The sequence below is a fragment of the Petaurus breviceps genome, unplaced genomic scaffold (assembly GCF_028583685.1).
Source record: "Petaurus breviceps papuanus isolate PSGF00001 unplaced genomic scaffold, PetGlider_PUasm1.0 38, whole genome shotgun sequence".
Taxonomy (NCBI): Eukaryota; Metazoa; Chordata; class Mammalia; order Diprotodontia; family Petauridae; genus Petaurus; species Petaurus breviceps.
This window is the reverse complement of record NW_027186304.1, coordinates 57,571,307-57,598,659: the sequence shown is the minus strand read 5'-3', so window position 1 is coordinate 57,598,659 and position 27,353 is coordinate 57,571,307. Positions and strand designations below refer to the sequence as shown.

At 34.5% G+C, this 27,353-nt stretch overlaps 1 protein-coding gene across 1 annotated transcript in view; it reads right to left on the bottom strand.

Annotated features, from left to right (window-relative positions):
* The window catches only part of LOC138170531 (gamma-1-syntrophin-like), a 704,758-nt gene that overhangs the window by 332,068 nt on the left and 345,337 nt on the right, over positions 1-27,353 (bottom strand). The gene's annotated exons all lie outside the window — the stretch shown is intronic.

The following is a 27,353-nucleotide window of genomic DNA, read 5'->3' as shown; positions in this document are numbered from 1 at the left end:
ATGGTAGGAAAAAATAAAACAAAGTAGGAAATGGATAGAGGATGTTGCTGTTGTTACAGAAGCCCTGGGACCTTACTGCTGGTTCAGAAGCTCTCAAAGAGGATGATCTTTTGTATGTTTACAGAAATCCTGGAGGAGAGTCTTACTGATGTTTTCAGAGGTCCTGGGACTATACTGATCATTGGTGTTGATTGATCAGACCTTGTTTGTGGTTCTGTTGATTTCACAGGTGGGAAGTGAATTGATGATGGTGCCGACAATTTTCACGAATGTTATTGTGGTTTTGTTAAGCTTTGTCTTCCTAGGAACAGAAACTGTGAAGGACTTGAGGTGGACTAGACACTGTGAGCTTCAATATGCCACAGGAAATGCACAAGGAGCTGGACAAGGAACTGAGAGCTGCCTAACTTTGAACTCAGGTGACAGTTGTATAGATTTGGGCAGGAGCTGGAAGCATGGAAGAACCATGGAAGCTGAGAGCCTGCCTTGACTCAAGATGAAAAGACATCTCCTTGGGTATTTAATGCAAACTGAGATAATGATTTACTGTGGCCTAGGGGTGAAGAACTCTGTACTCTGTATCCTGTACCTTTTCAGTATGATTGAATTAAGAATCATTGGAAACTAATCTCCAGTTAAGAAGAGAGAAGACTTTTTGTTGAAGAGATTGAAAATGTGACCTAGGGGTTGAGAACATTGACCATTGTACTTTGTGTCCATTAACAAGACAATCCTCCTTTAGGATGATTGAATTACAGACTTACTAAATGATTGAGATGCTAAATGAATGTTATCTTTTGCTTAAAACTATGTGACCACTTTGGTAAAAACCGTGTGGCCATAAGTTATGTCATAACACTGTGAGTGCTGTTCTTTGATTTCTGTGAATGTTTTGTTTTAGTTTGTTACTGAATAAATAGGGAGCTCACTATACTGTGTAATCAGAATCTCGAAGCTGTTCATAACATCAGTCCTTTGGAAAGCTGCTCATACTTGCCTTTTACAAAGTGGTATTTCTGGGTCAAAAAGTATATACATTTTTATAGGCCTTTGGTCATGGTTCCAAATTGCTCACCAGAATGGTTGGATCAGATCACAACTCCACTTAAAATGCATTAGATTTTCAATTTTCTCATATCTTCTCCAGCATTGATGATTTTTTCTGTTTTGTCATGTTAGTAAATGTGACCAGTGAGATATGGTGCCTAAGAGTTGTTTTGATTTGCATTTCTCTCATCAAGAGTGATTTAGAGCATTTTTAAACATGATTATAGACATTTTAAATTTCTTCCTCCAAAAACTGCCTGTTCATATTCTTTGACCATTTATCAATTGGGGAATGACTTGTATTCTTATAAATTTGACTCATTTCTCTGTTGTAGAGCCAATGCAATATTTATAGCAATGACCATGACTATAAGCATTCCTGCATGGTGCTCAATAACAATATATAGCAGATTCTCCATAAAGAAGACAGAAGTGAAACATTTATTCATACAACAGAAAACCAAATTATAACACCACAAACTTGAATCCATCATAGCAACATAGAAGTTAATACATGACAATGTAGAAGAGAACCACACTTCCTTTACCCTTCCCAAAAACCAACACAAGTCTAGCTGTCCCAGAACATAGCAAAAATTAAAAAAACAACAACTTTTACTCATGAGTCTATCTATATCTTTCCCTGAGAATCCTCTCTCTCACACTGTCTCTCTGGCTCTGACTCCCAACTTCCCATGGACTCTGCTCCCTCCTTTTGCGAACTCTTCCCACCACAGTCTCCACATGATTATATTCAGTCTGTTAGAGGGCAGAGTTTATTTTCAAAGCAGGGAAGATCTTCAAATTCCCCTAGGGTTATTAAGGGGGAGGAAGAATCTTCCCATTCCCATTCCCATTACATTCATATATTTTAGAAATGAGACCTTTATCAGAGAAATTGGCTGTAAAAACTCTTTCCTAATTATCCACTTCCCTTCTAATCTTGGTTACATTGGCTTTGTTTGTATAAAACCTTTTCAATTTAATGTAATCCAAATAATCCTTTTTAGCATTTGTAATTCTCTTTACCTCTTGTGTGGTCATAAATTCTTCCCTTCTCCATAAATCTGACAGTAAACTATTTCTTGCTTTCCCAGATTGCTAATATTGTCAGCCTTTATATCTAAAACATGAGCCCATTTTGACTTTATTTTGGTATATGGTATAAGATATTGGCCTATGCCCAGTTTCTGCCTTGCTATTTTCTGGTTGTCCCAACAGTTTTTGTGAAATAGTAGGTTCTAATCCCAGAACTTGGGGTCTTTGGGTTTGTCAAACAGTAGATTACTATAGTCATTGACTTCTGTTTCTTATGCACCTAATCTATTCCACTGATGCACGACTCTACTTATCATTCAGTACTAAGCAATTTTGATGACTGCTGCTTTATAAAACAGTTTAAAATCTGCTATAGCTAAGCCATTTATCCTAGAACACAAGTTCTAGGATTCACAAGTTGTGGGGTTCACAAGTTCTGTTTCTTGACAAAGACTTGATATAATCCTGGGCAAGGCTTAAAAGAAACTTGAACTGCAACAAGGTGTTAAATAAATAGCTGAAACAAGGCATTAAGTACTTCTTTGCTTGCCATTATACCCCTTAATTATTTTTTTTATCATCACACAATTAACAAAGTTAATTTATACTCACAACCTCTATCAATATATAACCCTCTTAAATGTCATGAAAATTATACAATTCTCAAGATTAATAGTTGTAATCCTCCCATATAGGGATGTAAGCCATTTGCTCTTATTAAATAATAAGTTATGGTTGTGTGAGTGTATGTGTGTGTTTGCTGATTTTTCCTTGTTTACCTTCATATGCCTTTATTGAGTCTTGAATTTAAAGATAAAATTTTCAATTGAGGTCTGGCTTTTTCATCTTGAAGGTCTAGAAGTCCCTCATTTCATTGAATGACCATGTCCTTGCCTGAAAGATTATGTTCAATTTTTGCTGGGTAGTTGATCCTTGCTTGTAGTCCAAACTTTTGCCTTATGATATATCATATTACAATTGTTACAATCTTATAATGTAGAAGCTAGAAGGTCCTAGGTGATCCTTACTGTAGTTCCACAATAGCTGAATTTTTTTCTTTTTGGCTGTTTGTGGTATTTTCTTCATGACTGATAATTCTGGAATTTGGCTACACTATTCCATGGAGTTTTCGATTTGGGATCTCTTTCAGGAGGTGATAAGTGGATTCTTTCAATGATTATTTTACCCTGTGGTTCTAGGATGTCAGGGCAGTTTTCTTTGATGATTTGTTGGAAGATAGTGTTCAGGCTCTTTTTTTCATCATGGCTTTCTAGTAGACCAATACTTCTTAGACTCTCTGTCCTGGATCTATTTTCCAGGTTAGTTGTTTTTCCAAAAAGATATTTTACATTTTCTTCCATTTTTTCATTCTTTAGATTTTGTTTGACTGATGCTTGATGCTTTATAGAATCATTAGTTTCAACTTGTCTAAATTTAATTTTTAATAAATTGTTTCCCTCAGTTAGTTTTTGTATCTATGTTTCCATTTGGCTAATTGTATTTAGTTTTTGTATCTATGTTTCCATTTTGCTAATTGTATTTTTAAAGGAGTTGCTTTCTTCAGTGATTTTTTTTTCCCATTTTGCCAATTATGTTTTTAAAACAATTGGTCAATTTATCTTCTACCTTTCTAATTTGGCTTTTAAAATCCTTCTTGAGTTCTTCCAAAAATGCTTTTTTGGACTTGAGTGTAGTTCATATTCCCTTTTGAGGTTTCAGATATGGGGATAGGGTCAATGCTGTCCTCTTCTGAATTTGGTTCTCTTCACTCACCATAATAGTCTTCTATAGTCTTTGTTTTTCCAATTTATTTTTTGCCCCTTGTGATTGCTTATTCTCTAGCTTTTAAAGTGGATCTCTGCTTCTGGGGCACAGAGAGGTCTGACTCTTCTTGTGTTGGGAGTTGGGAGTTGACTATTGATGTTGTGTGCTGTGGCCTCTGTTTCTGTTGGTTAAAGCTATATACTGCTGCAACTCACCTGGTGCTGAGTTGGAGCTGGCTGGGGAGTGCCTAGACCAAGGCCAAGGTCAGAACTTTTTGCATTTCCCTGGGGTTGCGCTGAAGTTCACAGTGTGATTTATAGGGGAGGGGTAGTCTGGTTGCTTCAGGTTTTTGCCTACTCATTTCTGGGCTAGCGCTCCGGCAGTTTCATATGCTCTTGGTCAGTGTCACACTGTTATCTGCCAATTCCCCTGATTGTGCGAAGGCACACCTGGTGTTCTGGTGCTGGTCGTTGCTGTCTCCACCTGCCAGCAGTCCAGGATCTCACACTGGGACACCTCCTGTGCTGCACTGGTCCCCTACAACCACAACACAGTCACAGCCACACCCTTCTTGTAGATCGCCCAAGCCTCCTGTTGGTTCCACTATTTCAGGATTTTACCCTTGAGCAATATACTCTGGGTTTTTCAAGGTCAGCTAGGTGGAGGTGAGGGCACCTATGGTTTATTCACAATCTTGACTCCCAGAAGTTCAGGTAGGTTTTTAACTTTTAAAAATATTGACTGTGGGCTGATAGCCCCAGGAGTAGCTATTGTCATTGCCACAGGCCCCGTGATTGTCTCTTAACCCAGCTAAGACAGATTCCTGTACTGTGGTTAGAGGTTTGGGAATAGCACCTGTGGTGAGTGAATCAGTTCACCTGTGCTCACTCTGGCTATTATGGCTGGGTCTATGCTAGTGCAGCCCATGTACTGCATGCACTGTATTCTGTGCTTCACCTGCCTGGCACGACAAATCTTACCCATGAATTTTCTGTGTTTTCCTGGGCTGGAAACTTGCCACACTCTGTCTTGTAATGGATTCTGCCACATTAAAATTTTTCAGATTCATTTTTTTAGAGAAAATTGAAGGAATTTATGGTTGAATTCAGGTGAGTTTCTGCTTTCACTCCTCATCTTGGCTCTGCCCTTGACCTCCTGTTTCTACTCAGTCTAATCTGAATGAATTCTTATAAGTATTCCCTTTTATCATTCCTTATAGGAAAATAGTATTACAGGTCCCTAAAAATATCTCTGAAAATAGCTATACAAACGCCCTGAAGCCTGGGACAGTACACCCACACAACCCCAGGCCCACTGGAAGTAGAATCCCACCTTGACAAAGAGATAGAAAGTCAAGTATTTGGCTACAAAGATAAGCAAACAGCATCAAAAAAACCCCCCACAAAACTTCTAACTATGGAATTATACTTTGGTGACAAAGAAGATCAAAACATACAAGCAGAAGGAGACAACAAAGTCAAAGCTCCCACATCTAGAATATGAAGGGATGATATGTAAAAATAGAATTAATGGGTAAGAGAGGAATATATTGGGAGAAGGAGAAAGGGAGAGAGAGAATGGGATAAATTATCTCACACAAAAGAGGCAAGAAAAGTGTTTCATAATGGAGGGCAAGAGGGGAAGATGAAAGGGAATGAATGAACCTTACTGCATCAGATTTGGCTTAAGGATGGAATAACATACACACTATTTGGGTATCTTACCCTACAGGAAAGAAAGGTGAAGGTGATTAGGGAAGGGGGAATGATAGAAGGGAGGGTGGATTGGTGGAGGGGATAATCAGAAGGAAAAAAAATCTTTTGAAAAGGAACAGGGTCAAAGAAGAAAAGTGGTTAATGGGATAGGATGAAGGAAATATAGTTAGTCTTTCACAACATGACTATTATGCAAGTATTTGTAATAAATACACATGTATAACCTATATTGAATTGCTTGCCTTCTCAATGAGGGTAGGTGGTGAGGAAAGAAAGGAGAGAATTTGCAACTCAAAGTTTTAAAAAGACATGTTAAAAATACTTTTTATATGCAACTGGAAAAAAAGATATTCAGGTAGTGGGGTATGAGAAATTAAGTTGAAGGTTAAATTTTATTTTGTAGGATTGCTTGAGGTCAAAGGGTGGAGCATTCTACATGTTAATTTAATATCACTACATCCTACCTGTGATGACAGCTACAAGGAGAAGTAAATAGAACAACCTGTAGTCCAGGGAAATCTGACCCAAAGCAAGTTCCTTAGCTTTTCTGAGACTCCATTTCCTTAATCTATAAAATGGAAATAACAATAGCATTTTTTTTTTCTTTTTGGAGGGGGAAGGCAGGGCAATTGGGATTAAGTGATTTTCCTAAGGTCACAGGGCTAGTAAGTATTGTGTCTGAGGTTGGTTTTGAACTTAGGTCCTCTTGATTCCAGGGCTGGTGCTCTATTCCCTGCTCTACCTTGCTACCTCAATAGCACCTATTTTACAGATTTATGTGAGTATCAAATATTGTAGTACATTTGAGGCACTTTGCAAAAGAACTATATAAATGCCAGATCTTTATTTTAATAATATCATTTGTACCTGAAAATATGAGAAAATCAAATTATTTCTTCAAGTTCTAATAAATTAGGCATTACTTGGAGCATTGACTCAGACTGATTTTACCAAATAGGAGGGCTAAGAAGGCATTTGACCTGTCCTAGGACTTAAGGAAAGTCTAGCAGCAATGCCAAGATTCAACAACTGCTGCCCCTCCCTGAGGCAAATGAATGTTTTCTCATAGTCCAAATCCATTCTATTCTCTGTTCTATATTAAACAGATCCTAATTCATTTCCCATCTCCTCTCATTCTCTGCCCCCAGTCAATCAAATCAAGTTGACCAAAAGCTCAAAGACAAAACAAAGTGTGAGATTCAAAATAAACACATTTTTCTGAAATGTCCAGACATGCTTAGCCATAAAAATCAGTCCTGGTTTTTGTTGAGATTTTTTTTTTTGTTTTACCCTTAAATTTATATACTTTGACTCAACTTAGGGGTAGCGATATATTATAGACTACATGAAAGTTAAAGAGTTTTTATTCTGTTCTCTATGAAATTTTAATCCCAATCAGAATGATTACTGCACTCTTAATTATTTACTTAAATTTTAAAAGGAAAATTATCATTTCTACTGATAAGGTCTATCTGGAATAGTCACTAACTAAACATTTGTCACATGAATGAATAAATTAACAGATGGCAGTATGGTGGCAGATGTTTTATTTGATACTATTTAGAAAACTGTTTTAAAGATTCAGTCCTTACATTATCTAAAAGTGATCCTTTTAGGAAATGTCTCCAATTGTATTTAAATATTTTTTCTTACTTTTCTTTGTTTAAATGTATACATTTTTAAGACGCTGAAGTTATTTTCTTTCACCTACAATCAATTTATTTCACAGTGTGGATGCTTGACCTCATTTTATTAGGTTGCTTTTCTTCACAAGAACTTATATTAACTCACCACTGTCTACAAGATAAAATTTCAGCTTCAATCTCCCTCAAAAATCTGCATCTACCTTGGCTAGTCAATGACTTCTCATCAGAAATTTGCCATTCCAGAAAAGCTATTCTCATTATTCCCTCCTCCCTTTCTTGCCCCTTAGCATATCAGATTCTTGATCAACTCCAAGTCAGCAAATTGGATTATATCAATTCTAACCGCAGGTCATTTTACAAATGATGAATCTGAATTTCACACTCTTTCCCATAGTTTAATGATTCAACTTGGGTAATTTTATGTTGGTTCTCCCTCTGTCATGGCAAAACCTCTATAAATTGTAGATAATCTTTAAGAGTTTTGATGATTAATTCATTTATCACCCAGAACTCAGCCTTGAGATAATCCTTTCCCAAGTTAACCTGGCTTGTACTCAGAAAATAGACACACAATTTATTACTGGGTCTATATTTAAATCCTTTCCAGGGTGGGGGGCAGGGGGGAGGAGTGAATTAGTTTTGTATGAATGGTCAAATAGTTTGCAGTTTGTTCTCAGCTGACATAGTCTTCTAGAAGTGAGGATCACCTCCAAATCACAATGATACATTGGAGCAGGATACATTTTATTCATTAGAAATACATTTCTTATTAGAAAGCTAAATGTAAGCAACTTTAAAAGATGAAATGGTAGGGCTGTTAGATAAAGAAACCAAATCCAGAATATACTTTCTCATGAACATTTTTCTTTATTTTGATCAATTCATCTGAGCTTTAATGTCATCAAAAGCCCTCTATTTATTTATCTTCATTTTTAGGACATGTTTATCTTCGATTTTAGGACAAAATCTTCACCAAGGTACCACTAAGCTCCTTATCTAAGCAATTGGCTCTCCCTGTTTCATCCACAACCAATCATTCCTCTTGATTCAGCTGCCGTACATTATTAAATAGAAAGCTTTTGTCTATCTTTTCAGTTTTTCTGTACTCAGAACACTTATTTCTCTTCTACACAAACAAAAGAAAATTAAGTAGGTTCTTTTTGTAAATATTGCAAATGTCTCAATATGTACTTTTTTTGTACCAGAAGAAAATAACTTATTCACTTTACTCTTTTGTGCTCTCCTCAAAGCCCTCTCCTCAGCTACTTATTAGGCATAAGTTGTATGAAATGTTTAGCTCTGCAATAAGTTGTTGCTATTTTCAATGGTCTCATGGTTTAAAATAGGCAGATGTTTTTAAATTTAAAAAATCCTTTTATAAATCCCTTATAAAGAAAAGATCATTTAAATGCATTATAGCCCATTGCTGAGAATGTAGATATGAAAATATTTCATTACGGTAAGCTATGGCTCACATTACAATATAATTTGTATTTTAAGATTGGAAAATGGGAGAAATAGGCTGACACCTCACTTGCCTACATTAAAACAAAAGTTACAGCAGCTAGTTGGCACAGTGAATAGAGCGCTGGTCCTGGATTCAGGAGGACCTGAGTTCAAATCCAGTTTTAGACACTTAACACTTATTAACCGTGTGACCTTAGGCAAATCACTAAATCCTAATTGCCCTGCCTCCCCCTCTCCAAAAAAGAAAAGAAAAAAAGAAAAAAAGTCTATTGAAAGGAAAAAAAATGAAGTAGACATAAGCTAACAAATATCTCACTTTAAAAATTCAAAGAAAAATTTTAAAAAATATATATTATTTTCAAATAATATTTTATTTTGATTTTATAAATTATGAATTGTTTTGAAAATTATAGTATTTCCCTTTCAATTTACATTCTCAAACAGAGTCTTTCTTAAAAAACGTTTTCCATTGTTTCTTTGACTTCCAAGTCAAAATGTTCTCTGTCAAATAATGGCTTCAAATGGCGATTTTATAAATGTTAAAGTCTGCTTATGTAAATACTTACCCATTCATGGTTAAATAATGATGTGCATTTATGTGGTATGAAGATAAAGTAATGAGATTCTCTTTCACATATGAACTAAGTGTAATCAGACTCCATACTTTATAACAATATCACATATATGTGACAGGTTCAAAGTCATAAATGCTGGAAATACAGCTTAGAGATGAATCATTTTGAAGCCCAAATCAACAAGGATTTTTTAAACATATTTCAGGCACCATGTTGAAGTCTTGGTATGCAAAGAAAAAATATATAGTCTGCCTTCAAGAATTTTACATTCAAATAAGTTGGGGAGGTAACAAATACAAACCAAAACTAATGAGATAAATAAATAATAGTTGAAAGGTCACCTGAGAGAGGATGTCAACAGCATTGATGTGGATAGAAAGGCCTTCTAATGTATTAATGCTTGAGATGAGTTTAAAGGACTTTCCCAAATAATCAGTAGCAAAGTAAAGTTTCTTGCTAGGTCTTCTGTCTCTGAATTGAATGTTTTTTGTTTTGTTTTGATACCAGCAACAGCAGCAACAACTGCGATTTACTTAGAATTTTATCTCACTTGAGAAGGCTCTGAATTCTATGGGGTTAAGTATCACAATTATTATTATCCCCATCTTACAAAAGAGGAAAGTAAGGCTCAGAAATGAAAAGTAATTTGCCCATGCTGGTATAACTACACACTTCGTTAAAAATAATTGACAAAGATATGCAAATTGTAGCTTATCCATAATGTGTAAATAACCAAAAGTGATGAACAATTTTTTATAAGATGAGATTTAAAATATTAACAAAAAATATCCAAATTATTCATAAGAGAAATGAAAATTAAAGTAACTCTGAGTTTTACATTGTACTCAGCAAACATTTAAAGTCAATAACAGAGATGTCAGGAAGACAGAAACACAAATATACTGTTGGCAAAGCTGTGAAATAGTCAAAAAAATTCTGTAGAACAATTTGGTATTATGCTTTAAAAATTACTAAAATAGTCATATACTTGGACAAGAGATATCACTGCTAAGAATAAATCTCCAATGAGGTCTTAGACAAAAATAAAAATACTATAAATGTAAATATTCATAGCATTTTTATGGTAGTAAAGAACTGGAAACAAAATAAGTGCCAAACAATTGGCTTACATGAATGTAACATAAGATTACTTTATTATACCATTACAAATGATATTTATAAACTTTTTAAAAATGAGTTATATGAACTGATAGAGTACAAAATCAGCAAAAACAATAAAATAATATTTTATTGAATATAGTGAATATAGCAATGTAAAAAGAAAAACAAAACTAAATTGAATTGTTATGTAATTATTATAACTAAATTGGAATATAGGGAAAAGTTAATGAAATTAACAACCCTTTTTGGCTGAAATGGAAGACAAAGGTTATGGAAATTTGTGATACTATATAATATGCTGTTACATTGGCTGACTTTTCTAAATTTTTTTTCTTTTTTTAAGCTTTAGCATAGGGGATGGCTTTCTATGGTAGGTGGGCCAGGGCAGAAAGAGTATATAATAAAACATAAATGTGAAGTAAAAATTGTGACCAAAGCATTGACTATAACTACACTTTGGACAGATTTACTTACTGATTTTTTTTTCAATCTCTCCTGTATTTGATATATGAACTCGAAGAAAACAGTAATTTGTTATTATCCTAATCTCTGTAGTTTTCAATAACACTAAATGAGTTATTTTCATTAAGCTGCTTAAGTCTAATGACAGCTTGAACAGACAGCGTAATCAAAATTTTTAATGATTCTTTTTGAACTGTCACTTCTATGGAAAAAAAATGGTGATGGGAAAACAGCCTTAAAATCTCTACAGAAAAGAAAAAAAAAACAATCGCTAAGTACTCCAAATTTCAAAGCTCTAAGCAGAACTCAAATTTTCAGAATGTATCACTAAGCAAATGTTTCCCTAGCTAGTTTTATACCATATGATTAGTTCATTGATAATTAGTAGAAGACAGCTCTCCCTCTCTCTAAAAGAAAAGAATTGATGTTGCTACCTGATTTTGCAAGGATTTCTGGACACAAGGCAATTTCTTCCCAAATACAGTTTTGACCTGAGTTAGGCATTTTTCTATGAGTTAGAATAAGCAGAGAATAATATAATTGGTCAACAAAAGAATATTTTGTGTAGGGAAAATGGGAAGCACCAAAGTGTTTTGCAAATTAAGTGCTACATATTTATTTTAACACTTAACAGAACTATTATCTATTTAGTAATCTATTTAATCTAATCTTGTAAAGGGGATAGTCTCTCTTACTAATGTTTACTGAACTTGCTTCTCAAGTAAGTGGAGAAATTAATGAGTTACTTATCAATTTAATAAAAATATAAGTCATCTGTTTTCTAAATATCTGGTGATGAGCCTTTCCAAATTTGTCTAGTTCATTGTTCAGATAAAGTAGATGTTCAGATAAAGACAAAGTTCATTATCTGGCCTACGCCTGAAATTTTTCTCTCTTTATATGGACCACCAGAATATTCAGTCTCTTGTTTAAATTTCCTTAGGAAATCAGGGTTACTTACACACTACTGTGATGCCTCAGTTAAGAAATTTAACTGATTTCAATAAAAATGGGAGCTAGTCAATGATAATATATATATATACATATATATAATCATAATAGACTTCTATCTATTAGAATAGTGACATTCTGTATTACTTACATATGTATAGTTTACCTTCCAACATCCTTTGAGCTTGGAAAGACAACATATAGAAGGGCAGTGTGACATCCAAAAATGAACAGTATGAGAAATTTTTTTAAACTATCTGCTAAATTTCTAATATTATTTATATAACAATCCTTTGTCAGTAACTTGCTGTGAAATGTGACAAGAAAGGGTTGAGGGAGGGGAGTTTTCCTAATTGGGAGTCAGAACTATGCTTTGATTGGATAATACATACATAAAATTCCCAGAAGAGAGGTTCCTAAACTGTATCATGGCCTTCTTTGGTAGTATAGTGAATCCTATCCACCCTTTCTCAAAATAATGTTTCAAAACACACAAATTAGGAAATAAATATATTAAAATATATACTAAAATCATTTAAAAAGCATTCATGGACATTAGGTCAAGTTCCCCTAATAACTTTTATGAGAAGAAACATGAAATGCTATCTATAGATGGCATAACTGAGTCAAGATAACTGCAGCCTAGCCTTCAAGAGACCACAGACCCCAGTTGTGGTTGTTGTTCTAGAGAAAAGGTATTAAACATTCCCAATTACAAGTGCTACCCCATGCCAAATAAGAACATAATTGGAAAATAGTTAACAAAATAAATTAAAATGCAATTAAATACAGATACAGTTAATATTTGGTTTTCTAAGTCTATTTATCATTGCTAGGATCCTTATGTATAACTTGATACTATTGCTCCAGAAAATTCCCTGATAGCTGCTATCTACTGCAGCTGGTAAAAATAGAGAGACTAAGAAAGGTCCTGTCAGTTTGGCCCCAGTAACCCTATGCTTTATATAAATAAAAGTGACACTAAAGGTATTAGGAACTTTGATTAACAGTAATTCCCAATTTCATCAGCAGAGAACAGATAAGAAAACCCATTTCTGCCTTATAGAGAGAGGAAGGAGGCTATGGGGCATATGTTGTCAGAATCAGTTTGTAAGATGACTATGGTTAATTAATTTTCCATGGTGGGTGTGGAGGTGGAGGAGGGCATGTAAGAAGGTAATGTATAAAAACAAAAGTTATTAATAATACAGTAAAAGTTGTGAGTTATCATACTATTTTTTTCTGAAAGTATAAGGATATATTCATTTCATAGATGGTATAATTCCTGACCTTTATTCATATTAATTTGAAAGATAAAAGGTTAGAGTATAATAATTCAGGACTATAGTAATTACTTACCTGGTAAATATACTTTATTAAAATAAACAAATTAAGAAAAAACCATCATTTGTTCCACCTTTCTCATATGCCACATTGGGAAAGAGTTCACAGTTGGCAATCATAGGAACCCATAAACTAATCTTAAGAATCAAAGTTGTGAGTGACTATTTCCAAAATTTTGGGAGAAATGGACAACGGATACATGTTGACTAAAGCAAATTTTCAATAATGGTCTACATGAAAAAAAAAGGGTTATTATAGAGGAAATGCATTATAGAAAAACAGGGAGAGGGTATGGTAAAACCCTGACTTCTTCCTTGGTACTACAAAAGGAAAATGAAAAAAGACCTAAACAAGACAGTTCTTTAGGCAGATAATTTATTGAGGATATATGAAAAAAACACAGGCAGAAACTTCACAAATTGCAAGGCATTGATTAAGATCTGTAGAGATGAAAAGGCTGCATTTATCAGAGAGATATCAAAGTACGTTTTTCACTGTAAAATTCTATATAGACATTAGTTATTTTTATTGTTAAATCTTGAGGTAACCTTTATATCTCTGTTGAGAGCTAAAATAATACTCTTGTCATCTTCCTTTGACCTGATGTCTTAGAAGATAAATATACAACACAATATAGTGATTTGTAAAGATATGGTATAAATCTATAGACAAAGAATATTGTATAATCTATGCCCAATTTTTTTAAGTCTCTGTATTCTTGGATATATAAAAGAAAAATAATGGGCTACTGATTGAAGAAATTTACAGATATTAGAGAAATAATATATTTGTTTATTGAGCCATCAGTTTCCCCATCTATAAAATGAGGAAAATGGACCCAATGACTCCTAAAGTCCCTTCTACTTTATTCTGTGGTTGTGTAATCTGAAGCCTATTTTCTCTTATTTTACATATATTCTTAAGAGCCTTAATTATATTTTTCCTAGTTTGTGACAAATTAGAAAAGCAGTGGGAGCAGAAGGGAATTGCCACATTGACATCAACAAAAATGTAGGGGCAGCTTGGTGGCTCAGTGAATAGGGCAAAGGCCCTGGAATCAGGAGGACCTGAGTTAAAATCTAGCCTCAGATGCTTGACATTTACTAGGTGTGACCTTGGGCAAGTCACTTAACCACAATTACTCTGCCTTTCCCCCTCCAAAAACAAAACAAAAAACAACAACAAAAAAAAGTACCAGTGTGAAGCCTGAAAGAAAGGAAGGTAATGGAAACAAGAAATACAAACAAAATTTTAAGCATATTAAAAGGTGTATGTTTAGTGCCTAGAATGAATAAACCTAGATATGGAAGCCAAATAACCTCAGGAGAACTCACTGAGAAAAACACAATAAAGCAATTAATGTTCCTAATGTAACCTTGAACTTAATGTAATCTTGAGCTTAAGTCGTACATGTTAAATTGTTTTGTAGAAATGCCTTTGAATTATCTAAGCTACACAAAAAGAATGTTAACTCTCACAGACTATTCATACTAAGCTTGAAAGACTTGAAATTGTGATCTATAACAGGTTAGGTTATCTGAATTCCAGGCTAACTCATCTGATTTTTGGTCATAGAAACTTATGAAACCATCTATCATGGATTCTTGGAGTAGTGATAAATATATTCTGGTTAAGAAGGTAGGAAATTGTGATGTTTTAGAAATTTTTCATCCAAATGGTTAAATATATATTTGGTTAATGTGCTGCTGCTCAAACGCTAAGGTTCAGTGATTTTCAACATTCTTATACATGTGTAGAATCATCATATTAGATGAATAAACTGTGATCCTATTTGTATTTTCAGGAACTATTATTCCCTCAAATGTGTTTCTTGAACTCTAGTATTTCTTCTGAATAATGGTTTAAAAAAGGAAAGAAAAGAAAAGAAAAACACCTATATATTCCTAATAAAAAAGGCTTTTTTATTTCTCAAATTTGGATTCCATGGGCAAGATCTGGGAATCATTTTACATTAAAGTGAATATTATAGCTTAGGGCTTTTAGGTGACATCATTACAGTATTCATCGAAAATGAGAGAATCTGAATTAAAATACAGTAGTTTGAAGTTCAAACAAAGGTAAAGGTAAAAAAGGAAGGATAAGTTTCAAGGACAGAATTTCCCAGGATACAATGTATTCTAAATAGAGTATAAACTCCAGTGATCTATGAAATATCTTTCCATGTTTGCTATAAGTGCCATTTCTTCTAATTCCAAAGTGAGTTAAATCTTTTTTAAAAAGAGAAAAAGCAAGCTTCCGTGTGCTTACTGATAGGTGGAATTATCTTGTCTTTTGAGCCACAACCAAACTATCAAAGCAGGGTGAAAAGCTTCACTTGTTAAATGCATAGATGAAAGGTTAATACTTGATTTTCTCTAAATTTATCCATTATCAAAGTTTTATATATCAACCCTTTGTACTGGCTCTGAGCCACTTGGAAAAGGATAAAGCTTCAAATATCATTTTGCAATAGATAGGATCAATTAAAAAATACTGCTTTAATGGAATGTTTATTATACCAGAGTCGAAGACTAAAATCCAAAGGATCATAGGCAACAGGACTGACAATTTTGCTTCGTGGAGGACTTTGGAAGAAAGAAAAAAATATGTCTTTTGAAAGACTTTGAATTTAAAGCAGATTGAGCAAAGGATTGGACAATTCAGGGTCAGGGATGATATTTCTGACTCTGCCATGAATCTACTTTTTGAGTCAGGTTATGTCATTTGACCTACCATTATCTAAGCTTTCTCATTTGTAATTTTGAAAATGCTCTGGGGATTCAATACACTATGAGATAGGGCAAAGCCACAATCTGGTCTTGATCCCAGAGATATCATTTATGGACTGCACCAAGTAGAACAGACTCCACTGTGGCTCTCTCTGAATCCCAACCTATAGTCAACTAAAGAAAATCCTCTTTTTCTGACCCATTGCCAAATGGTAATGGGCAACAAATCCATTAGCATCAGCAGACATCCTTTCACCTTTCTAAACTAATCTCTAGCTCATGCAAAAGTGTAACACTAAGCATTCTAGGGAGTGAGGGTGGAGAGGAGACCAAAAAAGTTGCATTGCAAGGCAATAACCATGAACAAAAAATATAGAGCAGCAGTCTAGCAGGCATTGTGGTTAGTGAGCTGGCCTTGAGGCCAGGAAGATCTGGGCAAAAGTTCCACCTGTAACACATTACTTTCATCCTGGTTATTCGACCCTGGCCAGTTCATTTTGCATCTCTGTGATCTAGGCAACTCTCTAAGACAGTGAGTTGAAGAGAAAAGCCTGAATTGCATTGGTAGGGGGAGTTTCATCACAAAAATTCCTTGTTCCAAGAAAATCACAGGTCCAGTCCTTGTACTAGAGAAATGTGTTGACTCTTTGAAGGAAATCCTTTCAAATTAACTTCAGTGTCTTTATTATCCTCTTAATGTAGTTTTGGCAGAATCACAACTTACAATTTTTTGACCAGGTTCAAAGGAAGAAAAATTCAATTGATGAGAGAGGACAGGTGTAGAACATAGTACACTAGGGTGAGGAATGGGAAAAATAATGACAGTAGAATCTTATAGTAGTTTCTGTTCCAATCAAATCTCATTTAACAAGTATTAAATGCTTACTAATGCAGGAGATTTAGAGGGAAAATGGAAATTATTTCTGTCCTCAAAGAGCTTAAATTTTAGTTTTAGGGGGACAATAACAATTTCTAATTTGGATTTTTTTGAGTTGCCTATAGGACATAGAATTATATAATAATAGCTAATTTATAAGATGTCTAATATACAATTGAAAGATTTCAGGATAGAAATTAGGTCTAGGTATATACATATGAAAATAATCTGCAAAAAGATGATTAATTAACTTGAGAATTAATAAGATCAAGAAGGAAGGTAGAGTGCTATGATTTTGAACCAGGAATCCATAAACTTGAATGAAAAATTATAAATCATTCATACATATATATATATATATATATAAACACAGATATAGTTTTATATACTTTATATATGAATATGTTGATTTCTCCTAACTTTTGGTTTCATTTGTAATCCTATATATTTCATTAATTTAAAAACATTATTCTGAAAAGAGGTTCATGGATTTCTCCAGACTGTCAAAGGTGTTCTTGATCTCAAATGTTAAGAACTCGTATATAAAGAAAAGACAAGGTCAAGGACACAATTTTGGGAGACAACCATGGTTAGGATGATGTTTCAACAAAGAAAATTCTGGAATGATCAGAGGTAGCAGAAGAAGGAGTAAGAAATTGTGCAGTGTAAGCAGAGGGAAGACCAGATCCAAGAGGAAAGGTTGGTCAACAATATAAAACACTGTAGAGAAACAAGAAAAAGGAAAGAGGTATGAGAAAAAGCTAAGAGACTTAGCAATGGTAATTTTGGAGAGGGTGATTTAAGTTAAATTGTGAGGTTAGAAGGCAGGTTGCAAGATTAAAGAAGCACAGTCTAGCATATTAAGTACCCTTTTCCTCTCTCCACATAAGGAGTTTTGCTGTAATGTAAAGAGAGTTATAATTTTCTATTTTATCTTTTTTTTATAGATGTTATTTATGTTATTGGGTATTTCCAGGATGGTAGATGTGGAAGTGGGTATTCTAATACTCCCCTCCCCCAAAAAAAACCCTGCATATCTCACCACCACAACCATTCTCATCCTTGTGCATTCCTTTATGTCTATCTCTCCTCACAGGTGGTGGGTGATTTCCCACCTCAGGCATGGAATGACAAAGGGCCAGTCCCTTTCTTGAAGATATGAAGACGGGAGAAGTATCCATGAACCAGGACATATAATCCAAGCCTAAGTATACTCACCCTTATTGTGTGAGGAGGTAATAGGAATTAGCAAATGCTTCTGAGCTACACTTATCCCTCTCATCCTACCTCTCATGCTTCAGTTTTACCAAATTGCTTGGATAAATAGGGAAAGAGCTTATGAGGTGAGAGACTATAAACATTGTGAATATTTATAGAAGATCTGCCCCTACAGTTCTACACCCATTGATTTCTTTCCTTTGTTTCTGCTGATATTCTTTGGTCTTAGTTGACCCCACTGCCTGATCCAAGACTCCTATCTAAATAGGACATGTCCTCACAACAAGACTTAGTAGTTCACCAACCCATATTAGGTTTCTGCCTTTTCTCTTGTACCTAATTCATCAGGGGAATTTAAATATGAGGGTCCACCCAACATGACACTGCCCTGTGGACTCCTCCTAGACTCTGATTAAAAGGGATTACTCTGATTACTAGGGAGTTGAAGTCATGACAGTTGGTCAAAAGCAATCCCTTCAATTCCCAATCAAGAGGCAGTGATGAGCAACTTACATTCACAGAAGAAACTTAAACTGTGGGCAGAGCTACTTAGTCTTAGGTGACCTGCTTTCTTTGCTCTGAATTATACTTATAGGTCTCATTTTTTTAAGGAAATTCTAGTTCTAATTTAGGAAATTGTAGTTTTCTAAGCATCTCATTAACAGACCTTTTTGATTTTAGGCACACTGGACCTCACAACGGATGTTAAATTATACTTAAAAATAAACCAAACTTATACATCATATGATATTCCTAATATGAAGCAATACCTCAGGTGGAATATAATATGGTAGGATCACAGATCTAGAATTAAATGACATTTCAGAGGTTATCTGATCTGATCCTCTCCTTTTTAAACAAGAAAATTGAAGTTCAGAACCAGTGTTCTTTCCATGTTTGTCCACCTCTCTCCAGGACTAGGAAAAAGGTAATCAGATTGTACTTTCTTGGGATATTTGAAGCTTTATGGTTATTTATGGGTGCTACATTTTAAAAAAGAAGATTTGAATGAACATAATAACTCTCTTCAGTATTGAGGGGTTGTCCCATGGGTAGGCAATTCCACTTGTTCTTTCTCGTTTCAGAGGGTAGAAGTAATGGTTGTAAGTTGCAAAAACAAACAACAAATAAACAAATGAACAAACTACTTTAGGATTGAATATAGGAAAACATTTCTAAAAATTAGAGATGTTTAAAAGCGGAATGGGGTTGCCTTTGAGGTAATGGAGTCCCTATGCACAGGGTATCTTCAATAAAAGACTGGATGATAACTTACTAAAGAAAACAATTATTTATTTTAGTAGAGTTTTGACTAAAGGGATCCTTAGGATTCTATCAACTTTGAGATTTTGTTATAGAGCATCCTATCACAATCTTATGAACTACAAAGCACAATGAAGTATGGGAGGAGGGGACAGAGACTAGATATTTCACCAACTAGTTTCTCCACACATCTTTTCTAATTTTACTTTAATACCCACCCATTACATCCCCTTTAATTAAAAAGATAAGACGTATCTGCAACAGAGGTAGGCTAAGTATTTCTAATGAATCAAAAGAAAGAATAAACAAATGAAGAAAAAAAAGTTCCATGTCCAAGGAGCAAAATGTTAAAGTGATTGGGTGAGAAAAGGTTGATTAATGTTGTACTGGAAGTGAAATATAAGGACATTGGGGGTAGTTTCAGCCTCTTGTATAATACCTTGCTTTCAAGGGAAAAGTGTTTTTTAATTTTTTTTTTGGTTTGTTTGTCATGAAGCAAAGAAATATTACATTACTTCGATCAGTATGTGATCTTCTTGATGAGTATCATTCTCCAAATGTGTAGAAAGCAACACATTCATGCCTTCTAATTTCATGTTACTTGTCCATTCAGGTGGAACATCCAAAAGGCTAGAGCTTTCCTATTAGTTCTCTTAGCAGTATTACGTGGGATACCATATGGGTACCACTTGGGATGTTTATCTCGTTATCTCACTTTAACTGCATCTATTTGTAGTCATACCACCTTGGAAGAACAGAAAACTTGTAGGTCCCCTGAACCAACTAGGAAAAAAGTTTGGAAACAAAACAAAACTGAAGCTAGGGACAAATTCCCAGGAGAGAGCAGAGCTCAACTCCAAAATAATGTTCAAAGTCAAAAAGTTCATTTTTCTTTGCAATCATTTGATAGCCCATCATAATTATCTTTCTTTATGCTACTTCTTACATATAAATCATTATTGTTAATGTGCTTCAGTCTCTTTAGATAAAGCAGATAGATCTTTTTTTTTACATCTGATCTACCTGTGATTTTGATTCCTCTGAGAAAATAGTGTTTATATAGTCATATGCAATAAATGGAAGAATAGTGGACACATATAGATTGAAGATATCCTTGAAAATTCAAGAAGATAAGAAGCACAGGATTTTGCAGACCATTTTTCTAGAGCAAACAAAATCTTCACAATCATACAACTACAAAGAAGAAGAGAATACCAGTTTCCATTGATTTAGAAATCATTTTAGTTTTCGCTTCAGATGTAGCATCCAGGAGAGGAGCCAAGATGACAATTTAGAAGAAGCATTTCCTTTAAACTCTCCCAACCTTCCCTTCCAAACAACTTTAAAACAATTCATCAAATCAAATTCTGGAGCAGAGCAGCATAGCCAAGAAAAGGCCAGGGTGAGATATGTTTTCCTGCACAAGAAAACTCAGGAGGTTGGAAAGAGAGTCTTTGATGCTGAAGTGGAATTTGGCCCAGAGCGCAGTTAATTACGAACATAAACAGTTTGGGGCATTGGAGGCTGAGGTAGAGACAGCAGGAATAACAGCAACAGCAAAATTTCCAGAAGTTCTTACCACCCAGAGATAGTAAGGAAATTAGAAAACTGATCAGAAAGATCACAGGGGATGCCTCTATAAGCCCTGGGTGCAGGATACCACTTGGCAACATTGCCCATCATCCAGTTCTAGGTCAGTTCTGAAGTAGAGAGATATCAGGGGCCCTAATTATTTGACACAGCTCCAGCATGGAGAGAGGAGCACTAGACCTTATTGTAGCAAGGGAGCAGGGGTCTTTCCTGGGTCAGTACCAGAATGTATACCAATGGAGCAGTGGCCAAACCTCTCTCCATTCATACCACCTTGGAATACCTGAAAACTTACAGACACCTTGAACCAGCTAGGAAAAAAACCTGGCAGTAACAAAACCAAACCAAACCTAAAATAGGGACCACTCTCCAGAAATAAGCAGAGCTCAACTCCAAAATAATATTCAAAGTCAAGAAATAGGCTGGAAAAATGAGAAAACAATAACCCCCAAAATTAACATGATCATTATAAGGTACTATGGTGACACAAGGTAAGCTCAAAACACAGACTCAGTCTATGACATCTACAAGCAAAGCCTCAAAGAAAAATTCACATTAGACAGAAGCCCAAGAATTTCTAGAAGAGCTAAAAAAAAGAGACTCTAAAAAGAGGGCAAACCAATATTTTAAAAGTCAAATAGGAGCAGTAGAGAAAAACTTGATAAAGGAATAAGAGCAATGTAAGGAAATTATGAAAAGAAAAAAATAACAGTTTGTCAAAAGAGGCATGAACATACCAAAGAAAAGAACTCCTAAAAAAGCAGATTTGGTCAAATGGAAAAGGAGGTACAAAACCTCATTGAGGAAAATAATTCCTTAAAAATTAGAATGGGGGGGTAGCTAGGTGGCACAGTGAGTAATGTGCTGGCCCCTGAGTCAGTAGGACCAGAGTTTGGTTCTAGCCTTAGACACTTAACACCCACACAAAAACACTAGCCGTGTAACCTTGGGCAAGTTACTTAACCCCAGTGGCCCTCCAAAAGGAAAACAAAAATAGAATTGGGCAACTAGAAGCTAATGATTCCATGAGATGTTAAGAAACAACTAAACATAGTCAAAATAATTAAACAATAGAAGATAATATGAAACATCTCATTGGAAAAATAACTCACTTGGAAAACAGAGGTAATTTAAAATTATTGGATTATCTGAAAATCAGAATAAAATGGAGCAATCCATAGTTCAACAAATTATAAAGAAAAATTATGTTGATATTTTAGAATCAGGTAGCAAAATAGAAATGGAAAGAATCTCCTGATCACCTCATAAAAGAAATCCCAAAATGGAAACTCCCAGAAATATAACCATATTTCAGAGCTTCCAAATCAAACAGATGATACTGAAAACAGCCAGAAAGAAATGATTCAGATATCATGGAGTCACACAGCATCACACAAGATTTAGCAACCTCTATATTAAAGGAATAAAGGGCTTAAAACAGGGGTGGGAAATCTGTGTCCTTGAGGCCATAGATTTCCCACTCCTGACTTAGAATATGATATTCTGGAAGGCAAAGGAACTAGGCACAAAACAAAAAAGAACCTACCCAGCAAAAGTGAAAATAATTTTTCAAAGGGGAAAAAAATGGACATTTAATGAATGTATTTCAAGCATTTCTGATGAAAAGACCAGAGCTAAACAGAAAATTTTATATTCAAACATAAGACTCAAGAGAAGAGTAAAAAGATGATTATTACCATGGTACTTCATTGCATACTGGATAAAGACATGGCATGGAGATTTCCAGAAATGTCAAGCATCGTTGACTTCCAAATCTATGCTAGTATAGTAAAATGAATATTAATCTCTAATTCTTAACACTGATATTTCACTTTTGGGTACTGGAATGTATAAACAAGTATTTATTAAATGCCTACTACCAGCCAGTTACAATTACTGAACAATTATTGTTTGCAAAAAGCTATTGGGGAAACAAGAACAGATTGTCCCAAAAGTCTTAGTGTAGTTTTAAATCTTTAATAGCAATAAATAAAGTAATGACTGTTATGATGAAGATAGTTGATATTTATGGTTTTTTTTTTTGCTTTTTGGAGGGGGGAATGCAGGGCAGTTGGTGTTAAATGACTTGCCCAAGGTCACATGGCTAGTAAGTGTTAAGTGTCTGAGGCCAAATTTCTCTATTCACTTGCACCACCTAGCCGGCCCCATAATTGACATTTATAAAGCATTTACTATGTGTTACTACTATGCTAAATATTTTGCAATTATTATTGCATTTGATCCTCACAACAACCCTGGTAGGCAGATTAAACCTGCACTAAGAATTTTGTGACATCATATACATCTAGAAGTATATAAAAACTACAAAGAGAATAAGTAGCTAAGTACAGTGTAGTTGGAGAGACAGTCCCCTAGTAGTTGAGGGGCATGGAAATTAGGAAAGGTTTCACATAGGAGGTGCTGATGCCTGTGCCACATCTTGAATAAAGGGAGGCATCCTGTGAGTTAGAATTAAGAAGGGAGGGCATTCCAGACAGCCAGTGCAAAGACACAGATAGAAAAAATAGGAGGGAGACAGAAACATAAATTGGGCTGTGATGAAAGTGTTAATGTCAGTCAGAGGTGTCAAAAAACAAACACATAAAAAAAAACAGTAAGACAAAGGCAAACCAGGAACCAACCCACATTGGTCATTATTTTCTCTGGTAGCTCTCTGACCTGAGTTCCTTACAATTTATTTGAAGTGATTCCTTTAACAGGTTATTATTTGAACAATAAGATAGTTAGGAGCCAGAGCTTATTCTGACTTCCTATTACTTTCAAAACATCCAAGTATGTCCATGTGTATGTGATCCTCTTCACAAAAGAATAAAATAACAATTCATACAAAACCTGACAACACATAGAGACAATATCCCAAGTTTACCAGGTTCTCCAGAAAACTTTGCTTTTTTATGGTGGCTGTTCATGTACTTCCCATGTGCCCTTAATGTATAAACTTGCTATTGATAAAGTGACAAAACTTTGTCAACAGGCAAGTCTTTGTAATTTATACTGATCAAAAATTTCTTCATGGGGTTCTTTTCTAAAGAGCATCCCTGTACCCTAAATTATATTGTCTTATAGCCAGTAATAGTGTTTTGCCCCTCACCTATGATTATAAATTCCCTATCATTTAATGGCAATTTCTTAATCCATTGTCTCGTACAGTCTCCAGGTCATATTGTTCACAGCCACTGAAAATACTAATGTTAGAAAAACGACCTAATCCCACTATTTAGGCTGATCAAATCACAAAGAATCTAAGAATGACCTGGGCTTGGAAGGGGTGTATAATATAGAAAATAAGAAATACAAATGATTCATAAGCTATCACAATCATAAAAAATGTAAGGGAAGAAAATAAAAAGCACTTGACTTAGTAGAGCAAAATATCACTTTAAAAATTCTCCTGCATCAAAGCATCACCAGTATATATTTTAAGATAATATCAAAATTACTTGGTAGATCTAATAAACAATAATTTTGTTCCAGATCATTTAATTGTCTGTATTAAGAGACCCATAAAGCAAGTGTTTACATGTTAACCACTGAATTTTTGCCATTGACATGGATTATAAATGCAGACTACAAATGGATTCTCTAAAGAGGGTGACAAAATATTATTCTTTTTGTAAATGATATTGTGCTGGCTGCATGAAGGCCTGCAATACTGTAGATCAAAGAAAAAATACTTGGAAGGGAGTCATCTCTAATTTTTGTTGTCAGTTATCTTTGAGAGGAAAGAAAAATAGAAGATAAAGTTATTTTTCCAAAACGATCTTAGTGGATTATATGAATATGTCTTAAATTGTTCAAAGTGTCATTTAAGTACAAGAATATGAACATTATTTGTGTCCTAAAGTGATTCTTCACAAACATATACAACCTCTCAGTGAATTAAATAAGAAACAGGTAGCACTGAGAATACTGATTTATCAGAATCAAAACAAAACAAACAAACCTAAAAAAAACCACTTCCAAATTGAAAGGCAGTTCATAAATCATTTATATTCCAAACCATACTGGGAAAAAAATCTATTTCACAAAATATCTATCAGACAGACTTCCAGCCTTTGCTTCAAGGCATTCAGTGATGAGGAACTTATCACTTCCTGAGACAACCCATTCCATTTTTTGAGCAATTTTTAGGAATTTAATCCTTGCATCAAGCCTAAATTTGCTTCTTTTCAACTTCAAACTGGCTCTTAGTTCTGTTTCTCTGGATCTTTCCAATTTATCAACACCCTTCTGAAATTAGGGTGACACAAATAGAAGAAAACACTCCAGATCAGGTCTGATGAGGGCAGGATAAAAAAGGGATTATGATCTTCTTATTCTGTTTCACAGACAAAAGTATGAAAATAACAGGATTAAAACATTTGAAGAAAATGGAAATCAAATGAAAAAAATATTTTACACATTAATTGGTTATGTAAGATAAATAAAATAATCATGCTCAAATATCACTCTATGTGGCCTATTTTGTAATGAGAGAAACTTCCTTGGTCATTTTGATGAGTTTTTAATACACCTATTTCCTTGTTGCAATTTTGGATTTTCTTTCTAAGGGTAACTTTTGATTTATAAGGTTTTCAAAGATACTTGTCTTTTTCTTTCCATAAATTTTTTAAAATTATTTACTTGCTTTTTTAAAAAAATGCTCTAAACTTCAAATTCAAAACAAACAAAAAACCTCCTACACAATTGATGTAACAGAAACTATGCAAATTTCACTTCTGCCCTAACTCACCCAGGCACCCTCTATTTGACAGAAATAATGCTGTCTACCTAAACCTTGAAAAGCTTTTGTTATAAAATAAAATGTCTTTTAACACAGCAACAAACTCAAACCTCACATCTGCAGTTCAATGCTTTCTTCCTGCAATGTACTATATACATATGATACAGCATTTGCATGGGGCAAAGAGCCTGAGAGCATCAAGGCTTGTGATGGTGGTGGCCTTCTGAAACTGCACACTACACTAAGATGATCAAAAGGTTACTGAAGTTACTGTGGAAGAGTTTTCTTCCAAATCCATCAATAGAGTATGTGAAAGGTGATCTGTAACACATCGAGCCATTTTACAGGGACGTGATGTTTAAATTGATAATGGATTAGCTGCTTCACTTAGGGAAAACCACAACAACAGCAACAACAACAAATTTTGCTATAGGATCATTTATGTCATAGTCATGCCCCTGTTGGTTAGAGTCTATCTAGAAGCAGGTGATGATGGCAGAGGCTAAAACACAGATGGAAGGTGATTATGTTTTAAAGCTATAACCCTGGAACAATGGCATTTTTGCATAATCAGTATACATTAAAAAGTAATCAGATTGCAGATAATGTGTTACCAAAAATCAATTAGGTTGATCTCCTTTAATGGTTTCTTCATTACTTTCATAGCACATCTAATATAAACTTATTATGTAGAGATATGTGGCTGGAGATTGATGCTATTATTTACTTGCCTTCTGCTTGCATCAAGTTTCAAGTCAAAGTAAAATTAAAAACAAATACAGCATTGCTTTCAAAAGCTGATGTATAAAGACTAATTACAGGTTTTTTTTTTATTCTATGGGTTCCTTTCTTCCTTTCTTGCCTCAGAGTTCTGGGACAATCATACCAAGTGTAATGGTATTAGAGGTTCTGCTTTTGGACAAGGAATGAAAACAATGCTTCATTGTTTCCACCATGTCCATGTGTATGTTTGCCCATTCCTCTCTCCCCCTCTTGCAGGAGGCATCCATATCAATCAATCAACAATCATTTATTAAATATTTATGTGGCAGGCACTTGGGATAAAAATACAATGAAAGAAAGAATTCTTATTCTCATATCACCTGCTTCCTGCCTTGGTTGTTATAGCAAATCCCAAATCACAGCTGCAATAGACTGAGATTATCACTTGAACACCATTGTTTTAACACTGAGCCACTACTTTTATAGGTTTGTCAAAAGAAGTAAATTTTCCACCTATGTTAACTACTCTTACATTAGCTAAGGTAGATGATTTTATGTTTTGAGTGAAGTATTTAACAACAGAATGAATGTTGACTGCCTACACATAACAAATCAAAAATACACTGTAGTTATCTTGAAAAAAAAAGAAATACCATGAGCTTCAAAGCAATTATTTAAGCATAACTTTTATAATTATTTATAACTTTGGAGAATTTTCATGGGTTAGTTTAAGGTTAATCTATATTAAGTTTTCAAATAAGGAAAAGAAAAGAGAAGCATAGAAAAAATACATAGCTATTTTCATTGGTGTTTAAAGGAAGAGGTCTTTTGGTAAAATTCTGATATGTTGGTGAAGCTGACTCAATTAATCTTCCATCTACATATATATTTTCTAAATATATTTTTTCCATCCTTAAAGTTACAGCTGAGGGGGGTAGAGCCAAAGATGGAGTAAAAGCACAAACTTGGCATGGACTCTGGCTCCCAACAATTCCAATACTTGTAAAAAATATGACTCTAAGCGAATTTTAAAGCTAGAGAACCCACAAAGTGACCAAGAGAAAGAAATCTCCCACTG